The 18,252-nt window shown below is 47.5% G+C and overlaps 1 protein-coding gene across 1 annotated transcript in view; it reads left to right on the plus strand.

The window, feature by feature from the left end:
* The first annotated feature begins 342 nt into the window (after positions 1 to 342).
* The window catches only part of NOL4L (nucleolar protein 4 like), a 188,794-nt gene continuing 170,884 nt past the window's right edge, over positions 343 to 18,252 (plus strand). The window contains exon 1 of the mRNA XM_089513435.1: positions 343 to 566. The gene's annotated coding sequence lies outside the window, so the exon portion shown is untranslated. The remainder of the gene's footprint in view (positions 567 to 18,252) is intronic.

The following is an 18,252-nucleotide window of genomic DNA, read 5'->3' on the forward strand; positions in this document are numbered from 1 at the left end:
CCTCCTCGGCCTGCCCCAGCCCTGCCTGCCCTTCTTCCTGGGACCAAAGGCGCCCATCCTGCCGGGCGTCCCCTCCTTCTCTTGCCGCCGCCGCCGCCGCTGCTGCTTCTGGGGCTCCAGCCAACAGGTGGGACCGAGGGAGCGGGGCCAGCTGGCGGGCCATGCCCAGCCCCACGCCGGCCCTGCTGCTGCTGCGCCCGGCGGAGGCTCCGGAGGCAGAGGCCGAGGAGGAAGAGCAGGCGGAGGCGGAGGAGGCCATGCCGGCGGTGGGCAGCAGCAGCAGCAGCAGCAGCAGCCGGCAGTTCCGGGAGTGGTGCCTGCGGACCTACGGCGACTCGGCCAAGACCAAGACGGTCACCCGGAGCAAGTACCAGCGCATCGCCCAGGTGCTGCGAGGCGGAGGGGCGGCGGCCTCTGCCCCCGGAGGCAGCGAGAAGGGCAAGTTCCAGTTCTGGGTCCGCTCCAAGGGCTTCCGCCTGGGCAAAGGCGACAGCCCCCAGGGACAAGGCAGCCCCGGCGCCGGGGCCTCGGCAGGACTGGTCTACGTCCCCGTCAAGACCGGCGCGGTGAGCCAGGGACCCAGCCCCGAGGGACCGAGGGAGCCCCGAGGGAGGGAGCCCCGAGGGAGCCCAGGCGCCGCTGGGGCCCAAGACTCCGGGGACCAGCCCCCTCCCTCCTCAGGCAAAGCGGCTTCTCTTGGGGCACCTTTGGGGGGCGCCCTTTCCCCAAATCCTTCAGGGAGGTGGGACCCCCAACCCCATTCATTTAGAGATGCCCCCCCAATCTTAGCCATTTGGGGATGGGGGACCCCCCCCAAGCCCTCTCGTTTGGGGTTGGGGACCACCTCCTTCGGGACATCTCTGGGAGACACCCTTTCCCCCGGTTCCTTTAGGGATGGGGAACCCAGATCTTAGTCACTCAGAGATGGGGGACCCAAACCCCAAGTCATTTCTGGATAGGAGACCCCAGGATCCAGGTCTTTAGGGGATGGGGGCCCCAAACTGGGGGCAAGAACTGCCTCTCCTGGAGCATCTTTGGGGGCACCCCACTGACACCCCCTTCCCAAATTCATGACCCCCTAACCCCATTCATTTGAGATGGGGACCCCAGGCTAGGGACCAGAAGGACCTCTCTTGGGGCATCTTTGGGGGCACCCCTGTGGCAGCCCTCTTCCCTTATTCAAGACCCCCCTAAGCTCCTCATTCATTTGGGGAGGGGGAGCCCAGAGCTCAAGCCCCTTGGGATGGAGGACTCCAAACCTCAGTCATTTGGAGATGGGAGAGCCAAACCCCACATCATTTGGGGATGGGGGACCCCAAAATCCAAGCCTTTGGGGGATAGGGGACACCAAACTGACGACCAGAAGCACCTCCCTTGGGATTTCTTTGGGGACACCCAGTGACACCCCCTTCCCTTATTCCTTCAGGGATGGAGGAACCAACACTCTAGTCATTTGGGGATGGGGAACCCCAAATCTAAGTCATCTGGGGATGGGGGCCCAATACCAGGGACCAGATGCATCTCTCTTGGGGCACCTTTGTGGGGGAGCCACTGACATCCCCTTCCCCAATTTATTTAGGAATGGGGAACCCCACATCTAAGTCATTTAGAGATAGGGGACCCTAAACTGGGGACCAGAAGCACCTCCCTTGGGACAGCTTTGTGGGGACTTGGTGACACCCCCTCCCCAATTCAGTTAGGGATGGGGACCCCAATCCCAAGTCATTTCGGAATAGGGGACCTCCAATCCAAGCCAGCTGGAGACTCCAAAGCCCAATTCATTTGGGGGCGGAGGACCCTAAACCCAATTCCTTTGGGAATGGGGGACCCAAAATCCTACTCCTTTGGAGATGGGAGAGCCCAAGTCCCAATCATTTGGGGACGGGAGACCCCAAACCAGGTCCAGAAGCCATTCCCTTGGGTCATCTTTGTGGGGTCCCAGTACCGCCCCTTCCCCAATTCAGTGCCCCTCTCCCCCTTCTTCCCCTCCTGCCCCTAGAGAAGGGTGTTCATTTTGGGTCTGGGGGATCTGCCCCATGGCTGTGTGTGTGTGTTTCCTCTCTTGCCGCCCCATGAGCTCATATGTAGGTGACCCTCTTGCTTCCCCTTCCTTTCCTTCTTTCCCCAAAAGTCCCACTCCTCCTCTGCTCAGCCCTAGATTTTTTGGTGGGGGCTGTTGTTGGGGGGCTGCTGAGCTCCTTCCTGGGTGAGGAGGGTAGGGCTGGCCGCCTGGCTCCTTTTCTCCTGGATTGGCCCAGCTTTTTCCCTGGCACTGGGCAGAGACCCCATTTGGCAGACCCCAAGAGAGGGCACTGTCATGGGCCCATGGGCATGGGGCTGAGGATATTCTCCTCCCCTTTGGGGGGGGGCTGGATCCTCGTCCTGGCCAGGAGGGTGGGCTGGGCTCCCCCTTTCCCCATCCTTTCCCTCCCTTTCCCTGTGTCAAAGATGCCAAGGGCAGAGCTGTGGGTATAGCTGTGCCAACGCCTCCTTGCAAAGCGTTGCCGGACAGAGCTGGCAGGTGGCAGCTGATCTAGAGGAGGCTGGGCTGGGCCAGGCAAAGCAAGTGTCCATCTCCTTTGCCCTGTCCAGCCACCAGCCTCACCTCCAACAAATCCCAGGCCCTGGCGGGCATCCAGCGACCAGGCGAAGGTGCAAGCAAGGAAGAGCACCCGCTTCATTGTTCTGCCCGAGATGGAGATGATGGAGGTTGCCAAGCCTCTACCGCCCCCCTCTTCATTGTCTCCCTTGCAAGGGGGACCCCCCATCCCCAAACACCCCAGCCCAGGCCTGGAAACTTTCTGCTGGATCTGGAGAGTGTGCCCAGGGTTAGTTGGCACTGGGCGCATGTGGTTTTTCCTCCTCCCTCTCTCTCCTGCATCTCCCTTGGCTGTGCCAGGGTGGGGTTTGGCAGGCTGGGAAAGAGAGGAGGGGGGTGTCTCATTCCCTCCTCTCCCCCCCCCACTGCTTTTCTCTCCATCCAGCCAGCCTGCCTGCCTGCCAGCCTACCCAACCTCCCCCCTTGCCTGGCGCGCCTGCCGTCTTTTGCACCATCTGCCCAGGAGATTGGGCGCCCTGGGCAGACAATTGCTCCTAGCAAAAAAGTACATTGGTGGGGGGGGGGGTGAGAAGAAGGGAAAAAAGATGGAGGATGGGGGAAGCTGCCCGTGTGCCCTCCTTCCCTGGCACACCTTCCTTGCACCACCTTGGAAACATTTAGGATGGGTATTTAGGATTGACAATGGGCTCTCAAGCTGGAGAAAAGTGGCACTCCATCCTCAGGAACAGGAGCAGGGACTGCACAGTTATTTCTAGCATGTACCCACATCTTTACAAGAATACCCGCCCCTGCCCACCCCTTGCTGCCATCCAGAGAGGGCACAACTATTGTGTTTTTTTCCTCTTTCCTCCCGCTGAGCGGAAAGGGGTGTGTGTGTGTGTGTGTGTGTGTGTGTGTGTGTATTTGTATGTGTGTGTTGCAGCCATGATGCTACTCAGCCGAGCGGCCCATCTGTGGCCAGCCAAAGTCATGGCCTCCTCCCATCTGGCTCTCTTTGGGAAGGTGGGGGAGGGCCATTCGTGCCTCTTTTTCTCTGCCCCCCCCCCACCTTGCCCACTTTCAAGAGGGTCTCCAAGGGGGCATTGGAGTTGCGTTGTCCCGTCTTTGTTGTGGGTTTGTTTTCCAGGGCAGGAAAGAAGGGGGGATGCAACAACAACTCTCTCCAGACACAATAATATGGATTCCAGCAAAGAAAATGTGTATTTGGGGGCTACCAGGGGACTCCTTCACTTGAGCTTGTTGTGGGTTTGTGTCATGCACAACCTCGTTTTGCCGCCTTCTTACAGCTGGGACACCCAGAAGGGTGTGTTTTTATATATGGCTGTGTCTTATCCCATCCATCCGTTGCAAATCCTGCAAATGGGCAAAGCTGCCCCTCTCCCCAATGGCTTTCCTCCCCTTCGGCTGCAGAATTTTCTAGCAAAATGTGTGTGTGTGTGTATTTGGGGACTCCCAAGGGACTCCTGGTCTCCGTCCCTTGAGCTGCTTGTGAGTTTGTGTCATGCACAACCTCATCCTGCCACCTTGTCAGAGCTGGGACACCCAGAAGGGTGTGTTTTTATGTGTGTGTGTTTTCCTTAGGTCTGTTCTGCACAGCGACTGGCAGAAACCAGGGAAACCAGTCCACTGTGCATGTGCGTATGCTTGTGTGTGTGCAGATTTGTGTATGTTGTGCCCCTGGGCTCAATACTGGCTTCTGTTTTCTACCTAACTACCTACCCACACAACTGCAGGCTCCCCGAAAACCAGCCATGTCTCTGCAAGAGGGTTCAGAGGAGTTGCTAGAGAAGGATAGACTCACCCCTGTAATGTTCCTGGGCTGCATCCACACTGCAGAAATAATCCAGTTTGGCACCACTTTAACTGCCGTGGCCCAGTACTATGGAATTCTGGGAACTGCACTTTATTCAAGCAGATGCTCAAAGCGCAAAGGAGGACAAGGCGCCACAAAATGTGGGAGATTCAAGAAAAATGTAGGACACAACCAAATAAAAACTCAAAGGAATAGAAATTCAACAAACTGCAATTCATGGAATTCCCTGGCATGCAGGTATCAAACTGGATTATTTCTACAGTGTGACTCCTGGGACAACTTGATGTGCTCTTGAACCCACCTGACCAGTTTTTCTGCTGCCTTCAGGGCACCTTCCAAGAATTTGTCCTCCCATCCCAATATTTGTTTTTTGGTGTTTGCTTTGGGATTAACACCCAGTGTTAATGAGAGGGTCATCCAACCCCTCTTTGTATGCATTGATAGAATAGGTTTGCAAATGGTTGTTGTTGTTGTTGTTGTTGTTGTTGCATGTCTCTTCATGTCATTTCCAACCTATGGTGACCCTAAGGCGAACCTATATCTGTGGGGTTTTCTTGGCCAGTTTCTTCAGAGGGGGTTTGCCATTGCCATCCTCTGAGGCTGAGAGAGCATGACTTGCCCAAGGTCACCCATTGGGCTTACAGGGCTGAGCCAGGATTCGCACCCTGGTCTCCAGAGTTCAACACTCAAACCAATAAACTACCCCTTCTCTTTGGTTGCAAATGTAAAGGGAGCCATTTTGCCATCCTTGCCAGGGGCTGTCTCATGTAGGGTGAGGATGTCCCATATGGAACCCTTCTCTCTCTCTCCTTACTAAACTGTGGGGCACATTGTTCATGGTGTTCTCCCACACACATGTGTGCCTTCAAGTTGCCTGTCAGTTTATGGGTTTTCTTTGGCAAGGAATTCTCAGAGGTGGTTTTGCCAGTTCCTTCCTCTGAAATAGAGCCTACAGCGCCCAGTATTCTTTGGTGGCCTCCCATCCAAGTACTAACCAAGTACTAGCTCTGCTGAGCTTCCAAGATCAGACGGGATCTGGTGCCTTTGGCGCAGGGTGAGCATATGTCCTAAGCGCAAAGGAGGACAAGGCACTGCAAAATGTGGGACATTCAAGAAAAATGCAGGAGATGACCAAATAAAAGCTTAAAAAAACCCCACTCATAGAAATATAAATTTAAGTAGTTAGTGATAAGTGGGAGGGAAAGAAGCTAATATAGAGCGGAGGAGATAGGAGGTGATGGAGATGGTAGAGAAGATAGGAATGAGAAGGTTAAGGAATGAGGTAAGATATGAGGAAGGGTTTTTGAAGAATTAGGGAGTGGAAGCGTTTGAGAGGTATGTATGAGAGAATTATAAACAGTTTAAGATCAAGGGGAATCTGTACGAATTTGTATTGTATTCGTATTTTTATTGTAAATAACTGTAACGGAAATATGTAATAGGTTGTTGTGTGTTAGCTGTGTATGTGAGTAAGCTTTGGTTTCTTTTTTTTTAATAATAAAATTTAATAAAATTAAAAAAAAAAGAAATATAAATTTATGCTTCTTAGTAGTGTTCAAAATGGGGGACATTTTGGAATCCCTCCTGTATAGAAGGTCGAAATGTAGGACATGGTTTAGAAAAGGAGGACAGCTGGTCACCCTGCATTAGCGTATTTAGGTCCTGTGTTACGTTGTGTGTGTTTATGACTTCCAAGTCGCTTGCTGACTTACGGCAACCCCATTAATTTCATAGGGTTCTTTCAGGCAAGGAAAACTCTGAGGGTTTTTTGCTATTTCCTTCCTCTGAAATATATCCTACAGCACCTGGTATTAATTGGCAGTCTCCCATTCAAGCCCTAACCAGGGCTGGCCCTGCTAAACTTCCAAGATCAGGTGAGATTTGGTGCCTTTAGGCAGTGTATTTGGGTCCTGTGTTGTATATTGTGTGTTGTATGTTGTATATTACATGCCTTTGAGTTGCCTGTTCACTTATGTCTGTTCACTCATGGTGACCCTATTAATTGCAAGTTGTTTCCAAAATGTGGTTTTCTTGGCATGGTTTGTTCAAAGGAGTCTTTGTCATGGCCTTTCTCCAAGGCTGAGAGAGTGTGACTTGCCCAAGGTCACCCAGAGGACTTCATGGCTAAGTGAGGAATCGAACCCTAGTCTCCAGAGCCATAGTCCAACACTCAAGCCTCTGTGCCATGCTGGCTGTTGCTTACGATCAGCTAAAACCAGAACAATAAAATTTTAAACACAAAATCACATTAAAACTACATTATCACAGTATGTTGTTGTGTGCCTTCATGTCTTTTTGATTTATGGTGAGCCTAAGGCAAACTTATTGTGGAGTTTTCATGGCAAGTTTCTTTAGAGGGGTTTGCCATTGCCATCCACTGAGACTAAGAGAGTGTGACTTGCCCAAGGTCACCCAGTGGGTTTAGTTAGCCAAGCTGGGATTTGAACCCTTGTTTCCAGAGTCCTAGTCCAATGCTCAAACCGCTACACCATATGGCTCTCCTAAAAAAGCATGCAAAATCAAAAGAAAGGGCAGAAGGGGATGCATGTGTTAGTGTTTGTGTTATTTTCCTATTGAAAACAGCACTAATTTAAAATAGTTTAAATGCATTTCAGATATAACCATGAGAATAAGAGTAGCATATGTTCCTCTCCTTAACATAGATAATAAACTTCTGGAGCAACCAGTTCATAGTCAACAATTTGGGGGTACAGAGACCATGGGGTGCTACTGCAGGAGCCCCAAACTGGTCAGGTTTGGTTCCCTCCCCAGGGTTTGGCTGAATCACTGGGGAAACTGCAGTCAACATGTGGCACCCCAGTTATGGAAAACCCTCTCTCTAGGGGCCCGACTGGCACTGACACTGCAGTTGTTTTAGTTAACCATTTTGGGAATGTTTGTTCTTAAAGATTTTGGGCCCCCAATTGGTTTTGCAAAGAACCATTCCATGTTGGTTGTTGTTGTGTGCCTTCAAGTCATTTCGGACTTATGGTGACCCTATCATGGGGTTTTCTGGGACTCAGAGGGTGTGGCGCCCCCAAAGTCATGCAGTGGGTTCCCATGGCCGAATGGGAAACGGAGCCCCAATCTCCAGAGTCCTAGTTTTAGGCTGAAACCCTCCCATGTACGTGATTTTAATTTATTTAAAAGTATCTAAACTCTTCTTAGAGCCAGTGTGGTGTAGTGGTTTGGGAGTTGGACTATGAGTCTGGAGACCAACGTTCAAAACCTTGGGAGAGTCACACTCTCTCAGCTCCAGAAGATGGCAATGGCAACTGCCCTCTGAAGAAACTCACCAAGAATACGTCTTAGGGTCACCATAAGTCAGAAACAGCTTCAAGGCACACAACAATAACAAGGCAACCCTATTACAGGATTTTTTGGGGCTGAGAGAGTGTGACTGACCCAAGGTCATCCATGCCTAATGGGGAATCGAACCCGGGTCTCCAGAGTCCGAGTCCTGCACGCAAACCCTCCCATGTGCATGCTTTAAATCTTCTTTTAGTCTGTATCTTAATCTCTGGACGGTTTCATATGTTTTGAACTTTTTAAAAACAATTTCTAGTTATGCTTGATGTTTAAAATTCAATAGGCTGGCTTTATTTGTGTGCCATCCTGAGATCTGGACAAAGAGTAGGGTTTTGTTTTTATCTTTTTAACATTTTCTATGCCTTTTAAATGATTTTATATTGTTTTATATGGTAATTTTAGTGGGTTTAGAACTGACTTTTTCTGGAAGCTGCCTTAGGTTCCACTTGGACAGAAAGCTGGCATGCAAATGAAATAAATACAAATATAAAATACAGTTGGCTCCATAGACTTTTTATCCACAGATTCCAGCGTTCACAGCTTGATAATATTTTTAAACTGCAAAAAGCAAACCATGTTTTTTCCATTTTATATAAGAGACAGCATTTCCCTATCCATTCTATTTAATGGGACTTGAACATCCACAGATTTTGATATCCATGGTGTGTGTGGGGGTCCTGAAACCAAACCCAAGTGGATACCAAGGCCCCACTGTATAAATAAAATACATATATATAGGCATAAATAAAATCAGCCCCCAGTCTGGACCATGCTGGCCATGGCTGATGGGAATTGGAGTCCCAACAACAATGAGAGGACCATCCCACCTCTGCCTTAGAAGAGTAAATATTGTGGGTTTTTAAAACTGTTCAGGGACACCACTGGGGTGGTCCAGGGGTGTGTGGACCCCACTGGGTGACACCTCTGAGAGGGGGGAACACCCAGTGCATCCCAAGACCCCACCAGCATCCCCCTCGGCATCCAAGGTGCTGACTGGCACTGCTGCAACAATGGCAGCGGCATCCTCCTCCCGTGTGCCCCTTGCTCCCCTTCCTGCAGGGCCAGGGGGATCCTTGGGGGGTCTTTTCTTTGCCTCCTTCTGCCCCTGTCTCTGCTTCATGGATGGAGGGAAGCAGCCCAGATCAGATACTTCCCTCTGCCAGCAGCTTCCGCTGACCAGTGCTGTAGGGTGGCTGCCTGTTTGGCGGTGACACCGAGTTATCGCACTGGGGTGACACAGAATCATAGAATCAGAGTTGGTAGAGACTCCAAGGGTCATCCAGTCCAACCCATTCTGCCATGCAGGAATACACAATAAAAGCACTCGTAACAGATGGCCATCCAGCCTCTGTTTAAAAACCTCCAAAGAAGGAGACTCCAACACTCTCTAAGGGAACGTCTTCCACTGTGGAATATCTCTTACTTGTCAAGATGTTCTTCCTAATCGTTTTTTGTGGGTTTTTTGGGCTATGTGGCCATGTTCTAGAAGAGTTTATTCCTGACGTTTCTTCAGCATCTGTGGATGGCATCTTCATAGAATGCTGAATGCTTTCAGAGAATGCATTCTCTGAAGATGCCAGCCACAGATGCTGGCGAAACGTCAGGAATAAACTTTTCTGGAACATGGCCACATAGCCCGAAAAACCCACAGAAAAACTATGGATGCCAGTCATGAAAGCCCTCGACTTCACATTGTTCTTCCTAAAGTTTTGGTGGAATCTCTTTTCTTATAGCTTGCATCCATGGCTCCTGGTCCTGGTCCTATTCTCTGGAGCAGCAGAAAACAATATGACATCCCTTCAAATACTTATACATATCACCTCTTAATCGTCTCTTCTCCAAGCTAAACATCTCCAGATCCCTAAGCCATTCCACATTAGGCAGATTTCCAGGCCCTTCGCCATTTTGGTCGCCCTCCTTTGGACACGCTCCAGTTTCTCCACATCCTTTTTGAATTGTGGGGCCCAGAACTGGACACAATATCCCAGGTGATGCTTTGTTTTCAGAACTGGGCCAGCCTCCTGAGTTTGGCCAGCTGCCTTTTCCCTAGGGTCCCTCTCTTACCCTTCGACTTTCTCTTTTTGCCTTCCTGCCCTATCCCTCTCCTAAATGGATGTTGCTGTCCTTGCTGGGTGCTTGCTCTGGGGCAATGGCATCACTAGTGGGGTGCAGGGGGTGCTGCCTAAGGGGGAGGTCACACCATTGTTCCTCAAGCATCTGCATTTTGGCAGAAATTGGCCATTGTGTTCACCTGCATCCCTTTAAAAGGCTGAAGAGATGGTGTGAGCGGGTTGAGACTCAGTAGGAGGAGAACAGAAAGGTCCAAGGTATTTTTTAAAAAAATTAAAACAATTTTTTTTACATTTTTAAAAAACAATAAATTTTTATTTTTTAAAAATCTTATTTTAAAAAATCACCTTTTACTGAATGTTCACTTCAACTGCTTGAAAATATGTACATGGATGTACTGAGGCTGTGAGTGTCATATGGTAATTTCAGGGTTTCATTTCAATTTTGCTAGTTGTTTTATGTCACAAATATTAACATTGCATTCAGTGATATGTGGGAATTACGATTTGTGAGTCACATGAGTACAAAAAACATGACTAAGGATTGTTTATGGTGTGGGATGGGAGAAGATGAATGGGGAAGGGGTGACACCATAAGTTAATGCCAGCCCTCATGATGCCAGCCCTCATGATGCCACTGCTCTGGGGTGCCCCATTTCTGAAAAACATTGGCCAGATCAATTGGCTTTGGATTCCTCTACACTTAGGCTTACCATTCATCCTGGGAAACCAGGAAAATTCCAGATTGAAGGGTTTGAAAAATGTCCCAAATCCCAGAATGTAAATTGGTTTCTTATATATAAATAGACAACAACCGAAATACAGTGGGCTATTGGTGTATCCGCTGGGGTTTGGTCCCAAGACCCCTGTGGATACCAAAATCCATGGATGCTCAAGTCCCATTATGTAGACTTGTGTAGTAAAATAGCAAGGTTTGGTTTTTGGGTTTTTTTTATATTTTTGAAATATTTTGAAGCCTTGGGTGGTTGAATCCATGGACGGGGGGCTGACTGTATGCAATGTTAAATATCAAAATGTGGTGGAGGGGGGGCCTTTTATTTTTAGGCAGGGGTGGATGGGTTGATAAGCTGCCCCAATCCTATCTTGTATAGTTTTGTCCTGGTTTTCTGAAAGAGAATGAAATGGCAACCCTACCCACACTGCAACTTGTAGGCTTAGTTCCTTCTTGTCTTTTTTTCTTTGGGCTTGCTGGGAGGGTGGCATGTGTTGGCCTGCCAGGAGGGCAAAACCCAGTGGAGGATGCCTGCCCGCCGCTAAGCGGGACAATTAGCTCTGCCAATTAGCAGCACAAATGGTACTTCGTGTGCAGGAGGTGGTTGCCATGGCACTTCTCCCGCCAGCCTCTCTTCTCCCTCCTGCCTCCCTGTCCCCCCATCATCCATCCCTGGCAGGCCGGGCTTCGTGGCATGGCTGGGGCAGGGCAGCCCACCAGCGTCCAGCCTCTGCCTGAGAGCCAGTGCCCTTGGGTGTTCCCTCTTTCTTTTGCCAGACTAAATGTGCATGTGTGTGTCTTCCCTTTTGCAAAGGCAGCCTGTGTGTCTGAGCTGAGGAAGGCAGGGGTGGTTGAGAGCGTCTGCAAGGTGCAATGAGTGTCTGCAGTTTGTCAAGGGAAAAGATGGAAGTCTGGGTGAGGGGAGAAGAGAGGAATGGAAGAATGTGCCCAGGGGGTGGAGAAGGACAAGATCTTTGGCTTGCAGGCAAAGGTGGGCATGCTCTGTATGGGCGCTTGGGGCACACAGTTCTTGTATTTGGCCCCAAATGGAGGCTCAGGCTAGATGGGTCTTGTCTGCCCTGGTCTAACTGCCGCTCCCCTCCCTCCCTCCCTTCTACTGTCCCTTCTATCCTTCATTCCTTCCACAGTCCCTTCCTTGCTTCCTTGCTTCCTTCCTTCCTTCCTTCCTTCGTTCCTTCTGCCCTTCATTCTTTCCACCGTCCCTTCATTCCTTCCTTCTCTCCCTCCTTTCCTCCGCTTAATCGGCTTCAGGTGGATTGGGATACCTCCTCCCATGCAAGCCAGCAAGCTCTTCCCGTGTCTGGCTGAGCGCTGGGGGCAGCAGATGGCCAAGCTTTGGAGAGTGGGCAGGGTGAGATAGACGGGCAGCATGGGCAACGTCTGGCTTGTAACTCACTGGGTGGCACTTTCCCAGATGGAAAGGCTTTGCAAGTGAGATGGAGACAAAGGCTTGGTCATGCCCCCAGCCTCTCCCTGTCCCTTTGTGCCACAGTCATGCCCCCCCACCTGCATCTCAAAAAAGACAGGCAGCCATGGCAGTGGGCAGCCAAAGGTTTCTGGCTCATCACAGCTTTTCTTCTGATGGCTGCTGTGCCATGGGCCTTCAGGTCGTTTCCGACTTCTGGTGAACCTAAAGCTGGGTGACCAGAGGCCCTCCTTTTCCAGAACATGCCCTACATTTCAACCTTGTGTCCAGAAGGAATTTGAAAATGCCCTCCATTTTGAGCATGACTAAGAAGCATAAATTTACATTTATACAGTGGGCCCTTGGTATCTGCTGGGGATTGGTTCCAGGGCCCCCCCGTGGATATCAAAATTCAAATTGCATTAAATATAACAGCATAGTAAAATGGTATTCCTTATGAAACATGGCAAAATCAAGCTTTGCGTTTTGGAATTTATACCAAATGCATTTCAAGCCATGGATGCTTGAATGCGCAGATCAACAATCTGTGGGTACGAAGGGCTGATTGTGTTTAGATATTCTTTTGTAATGTCCTACATTTTTCTTGAATGTTCTACATTTTGTGGTACCTTGTCTTTGAATGTTCTACATTTTGTGGTGCCTTGTCACCCTGTCCTAAGGGTATCATGGGGTTTTCTTGGCAAGGTTTGTTCAGAGGAGGTTCACCATGGCCTTTCCCTGAAGCTGAGAGTGTGTGACTTGTCCAAGGTCATCCAGTGCGTTTCATGACTGAGGTGGGAATCGAACCTTCGTCTCCAGAGTCATAGTCCAACACTCAAACCACTGATGGCACTCTGTGTAAAACCCCAGACTGGTAGCAATCAGCTGCAAATGAAATAGGCTAGATAGGTGCACTGGACTTGGCATGTCCTCAGAGGTACTCACTCCATGTTCCTGCGTCCTGAAGGCTGATTAAAATATAAGGGCATGCTCAATTACGTCCAAGAGAGGCTCATTCTGCTGTTGTGGATGGTTTGGACAAAATTTAGAACTAAGCACAAGAGTGGCACAAGATGAGAACTGTTGCACATGCTCAGAGGCACTCTGGTCATGGGGATTGTTTAGATTCCTAAGTGCATTTAACTAAGTATTTGGCTCAGATCCAGCCCTTTGTTGTCAGTTAGTTGGGTTGATACAGTTGTCAGTTTGTGAAAAAGGTGGAAAGCCTGTGGCCCTCCAGATGTTATTGGACTACAGCTCACAGCATCCATCACCATTAGCTGTATTGGCTAGGAGCTGCATGGAACTGCACTCCAGCAGTATCCCACCCACAGGATTTGCATCCCTGATGTTGAGGCAAGGTTTCTGAAAACCTTGCATCCATTTATTTCTTGGCTAGCAGTTGCATCTTCATAAGCCTTAATGGTCGGGTCTTCAAAATGTTAGGGGGGAATTTTTTTTGTGGGTGGAGGGGAGAACGTCATTCTTGCAGGATGTGGCCACTTGCCCACTCCTGTCCTTGGCTTTAGTTGCCAGAATGGCTACTGTGTGAGGTTTCCAGATGGATGCCACAGTTCACCTGGTGAGTGTGACGGTGTCAGCTTGTCATTGTGGTAAAATGCAGACTGGCTGAGCCAGAGAGATTTTTGTTTCTGGCAGCTTGTGATGCAAGCTTGCCTGGTGAGTCAAACTGGACTGCGAGACAAGACACATCCCAGACCCTGTGGGCGCCAAGAGGGCTCCGGGCCATGCGCTTTGGCCTCTCTGTTTGTTTCTGGCTCTTGTCTTTGCAGCTCCAAAGCAACCCACGGCTGTCAGAGGAACCAAAAACTGCGGGTGGAGACCATGCAGTCTTGCAGATGTCACTGGACTCCAGTTCCCATCAGCTCCCTACATAGCATATCCAGTGGGAAGAGTGTTGGGAATTGCAGTCTGAGAACATCTTGGAGGGGCCACATAATTTGGGAATAGATGGTGAGACAAGTTGCCTTGAAAAGTGGTGGATTACCTTTTGGAGAACTGAAGAATTCAGCAAAGGTTGGCCAGTCACCTCTCAACAGCCCTTTATTTACAAATCCCTGCATGGCAAGGGATTGGACTACATGGCCCTTGGGGCTCCCTTCCAGTCCTGTGATTCCATAAATCCCCCTTCTGCTGTTGATGCAAGAAATCTACAACTAAAGCATCTCTGACCATCCAGATGTTTTAAAATCTCCTTGTGTTTAAATATCTCCAAGGCAAGAGAGTCCGCATGTCTCAAAGGAGTTTATTCCACTGTCAAACAGCTCTTATTGAAGGGCTTTCTTCCCAATATTTAGTTGGGATCTCCTTCCTTGGAGTTTGATCTGTTGGTTCAGATCCTATCCTATGGAATGCAGAAACCAGTTTGCTCCATCTTCAATCTTTTCAGGTATTTAAAGATAGCTGTATCATATCAGCTCTCAGCCTTCTCTTCTCTGGCAAAATATCCTTTGCAGAATCACATAATCTTAAGAGCTGGAAGGGGCTGCAAGGATAATCTACTCCAGCCTCCTTCCATGCAGGAATACACAGTGAAAACACTCCCAAGAGGTGGCTATCCATCCTCTGTTTAAAGACCTCCAAAGTCCTTTCTATTGTCAGACAGCTCTTAAAGTTCTTCCTGATGTTTCCGTGGAATCTCTTCTCTTGTAATCTGAATCTCTCGGTTCTCATTCTAGTGTCTGGAGTAGCAGAAAACATGCTTGCTCCCTCTTCTACATGACATCCCTTCCGTTATTTAAAGATAGTTATCATATCACCTCTCATTCTTCTCTTCTTCAAGCTAAACATGCCCAGTTTATAAGGCTTGGTTTTCAGATGTTTGATCATTTTGGTTGCTCTTTCTCAGGACATCTTCCAGTTTGTCCATATCCTTCTTTAAGTGCGGTGCCCAAAACTGGACACTGTATTCCAGGTCCAGTCTGACCAAAGCAGAAGAGAGTGGCACTAATACTTCCTTTCACATTGTCACATTGCCATCACATTGTCGACTTCTGTTTAGCTTGTGGTCTGCCAAGGGGATAAAAGGTAGTACATCAGGGGATTGGGACTTTCCTGCAAAACCATGGCTGGCAGTAATCTTATGCACCTCTCTTCATGTACCTTTGGTTTGCAAATGGGGAGCAGAGACATTTATTGTTGTGGTTGTTTGCCGTCTACTTCAGTTTATGGTGGCCCTGTGAATGAGAGATTTTCAAGAGGTAATCTGCGGTTCTACTCAGATATTGCAAAATAAATGTCTACTTTTATTTATTTCTTGACTTTATATCCCATCTTGCTCCTGACATGGGGACCCAAGGTTAAAACAAGAGGCACTAAAAACCTGATGGTAAAAAGTGATTTTAAAAAATTGAATTCAGTTGCAATACCAGTATATCAGTATACCATTCAGACACAGACACACACATGTGTATATATATATGCATGAAAGAGATTATATACTTCCATCCTTATTGTTATTGTTTACACACACACACATTTTCTTATACTAATTGTTACTCTGTGTGTGTGTATACAAATAGTAACAATAAAGATGAAAGCACTTATTGTACACTGTTCTAACCAGCAATTTAATCACCAAATACCTGTTTAAATAAAAAGGGTTTTACCTGCTAACTAGGTTTGCCAGATGTCCTTTACTATAAAGGGTGTCCCTTATTTGAGGGCCAGAAAGCTTGTCCCTTGCAAGATTGGCAGGTGCTTATTATTATTATTATTATTATTATTATTATTATTACGGATGCCCGCTCTTAGGAGGATGGAAAACTTTTCTTTTATATAGACTGAACAAGAGGCCAAACCTTGTTGGGGTGCGCACCTGTCCTATAAACAGAAATGTGTATATAGTGTAATTTATGCATGTGGACAGTATGTTAATTTTACAGAGACACATATGGCTAGGTTAGCTGAAATCAATACAGGCTGAGTCTCCTTTATCCAAAATGTTTGCGACCAGAAGTGTTTGGGATTTTGGATTTTGTTGGCTTTTGAAATATTTACATATACATTATGAGATATTTTGGAGTCCCAACTATAAACATGAGATTAGTTTATGTTTCATATGCACCTTATATACAGAGACTGAAGGTCATTTTATGCACAGTATTTTAAAATAATTGTGTACATTGAACCATCTGAAAAGAAAAGTGTAACTATCTCAGCCACCCATGCGGACAATTTTGGATTTTGGAGTATTTTGGATTTCCAGATAGGGAATGCTCAAGCTATACTTAGCCAAATATTTTTTTTACTATAATTGATTATCTGTGTTATTCTGTATTGTGTGTGTGTGTGTATGTGTGTCACTTTTTTTTTTGCATTGTACTTTACTATTGCAGTTTACTATTGCATTTTTAGTATTGTATTCTGGTATTGCATTTTAGCATTTCATATTACTGAAGTAGTTCTAAATGTCCCCCCCCCCAGCTTTATATTGTTTATGTGTTCTAGTAGTAGTCGTTGTAGTAGTAATAATACTAGGGCATTGTCTTGAATACTTATAGAGCAGAACAGTGAACTAAAAAAAGTGTTCTAAACAAACAAACCAAAGTGGTATTTGTATGCAAAGGGATCTTGCAGCATCTTTGAGACTAACTGAAAGTTTTAATCGGTTATGAAGCGCCATGTATGGCACTAAATAAAACATGCATGGTGCTAAATAATAATAATAATAATAATAATAATAATAATAATAATGCAAACTCATTAATAGCTACTTCCTGGTTGTCAGCCCTGCATGCCCTGAATTTTGACTATCCCATCTTGCTCTTTTGAAAACAAGACAGTGGAAGGAAAGCAGAAAGAAAGTTGATTTCTGGACACTTTTGTCTTAGGGTTTCTTTTTGGGGGCAAGACTTTTGGCAGTCTGCATGGAGTCCAGAATGTCCCAAGGCAGAAAAATTGTCTTGTGATTGCCGTTGTTTGCCTGGAGAGGCTGTTTTTCCTTTTTTAAAAAATGAGTAAATTTCGGGGAAGTTTTATGCAATGTTTGGCAGGAAACGAGAAGGTGAGGGAACGGCTCCAATCCAGACATTCCCCCCTCATTGATCCAGATACAAAATGTGCATTTTTCTGTGTTCACCTTGCAGAAACTCCAAGAGTGTTTGCATGAAAGCAAAGGAAGGCCTCTTACTTGCAAGAGAAGTTTTGGGCCTGGGTTCTTTGGAATGCATTGAAAACATAGGATATGACAGAAGCTGCATTGTTTTGGTCTGCAGTTCCCTATGTAATGTTCCGGCAAATTAAACAAGCCAGCAGAAACGACACAGGATAAACAAAACGAGATGAATTTGGAAACTGCTTCCTTGAAAGCAAAATTGCAGCCAACAGGCTTTGTTAAAAAATTTCCACTGAGATATCATGTAATTTGAAGATACTAGACCTCAAGACAGAGTAGTGAAGGAAGTGGGTTGGTTAGTCATGTTTAAATATTTGCAAGGGTGTCATGTTGAGGATGGAGCAAGCTTGTTTTCTGCTGCTCCAGAGAATAGGACACGGAGCAATGGATGCAAACTATGAGTAAAGAGATTCCTTCTAAATATTAAGAAGAACTTATTGATGGTAAGAGCTGGTCAACAGTGGAAGATGCTGCCTTGGAGAGCGGTGGAGTCTCCTTCTTTGGAAGTTTTGATGGTCATCTGTTGGGAGTACTTTGGTTGTGTCTTCCTGCATGGCAGAATGGGGTTGGATTGGATGGCCCCTTGGGGTATCTTCCATCTCTGTGATTCAATGATTCTGTATTTGGAGAGCTCATGTTTCTTTTGGCCAATTTGGAAGAGCCCTCCGATGACCAAGAGAAATTGACACCAGTGCTGCAAATTGCTTAAAGATGGGGAATGGACACCATTTCTCCCATGCTTCTGTTGAATATTCCCCACTCTTAAATATTGAAGCTGCCCATGATATCAATAACTATACCACCTAGACAGAAAAGGCAATCTATCCCCAAGCTGTGAAGTTGAAGGTTTTCATGGCTAGCATCTATAGTTTTTTGTGGGTTTTTCGGACTATGTGGCCATGTTCTAGAAGAGTTTATTCCTCACATTTCGCCATGCTGGCAAAACATCAGGAATAAACTCTTCTAGAACATGGCCACATAGCCCAAAGTTATTTGTTTCCAAAAAGCATGATGCCACCTCAACATTAGGAAGGACTTCCTGACAGTAAGAGCTGTCCGATGATGGAAGACATTGATGGTGTCTTCCTGCATGGCAAAAGCAAGTTGGACTGGGTGACCCTTGGGGTCTCTTCCAATGCTCTTCTTGGAGAGGGTGGTCTCCCAACCTTCATCTAGGCATGATGACTTAGGACAACTCGATCTCA

Source organism: Sceloporus occidentalis, unplaced genomic scaffold (genome assembly GCF_023333645.1).
Source record: "Sceloporus occidentalis isolate IW3139 unplaced genomic scaffold, rSceOcc1.0.p SCAF_3, whole genome shotgun sequence".
In the NCBI taxonomy this organism is placed as follows: domain Eukaryota; kingdom Metazoa; phylum Chordata; class Lepidosauria; order Squamata; family Phrynosomatidae; genus Sceloporus; species Sceloporus occidentalis.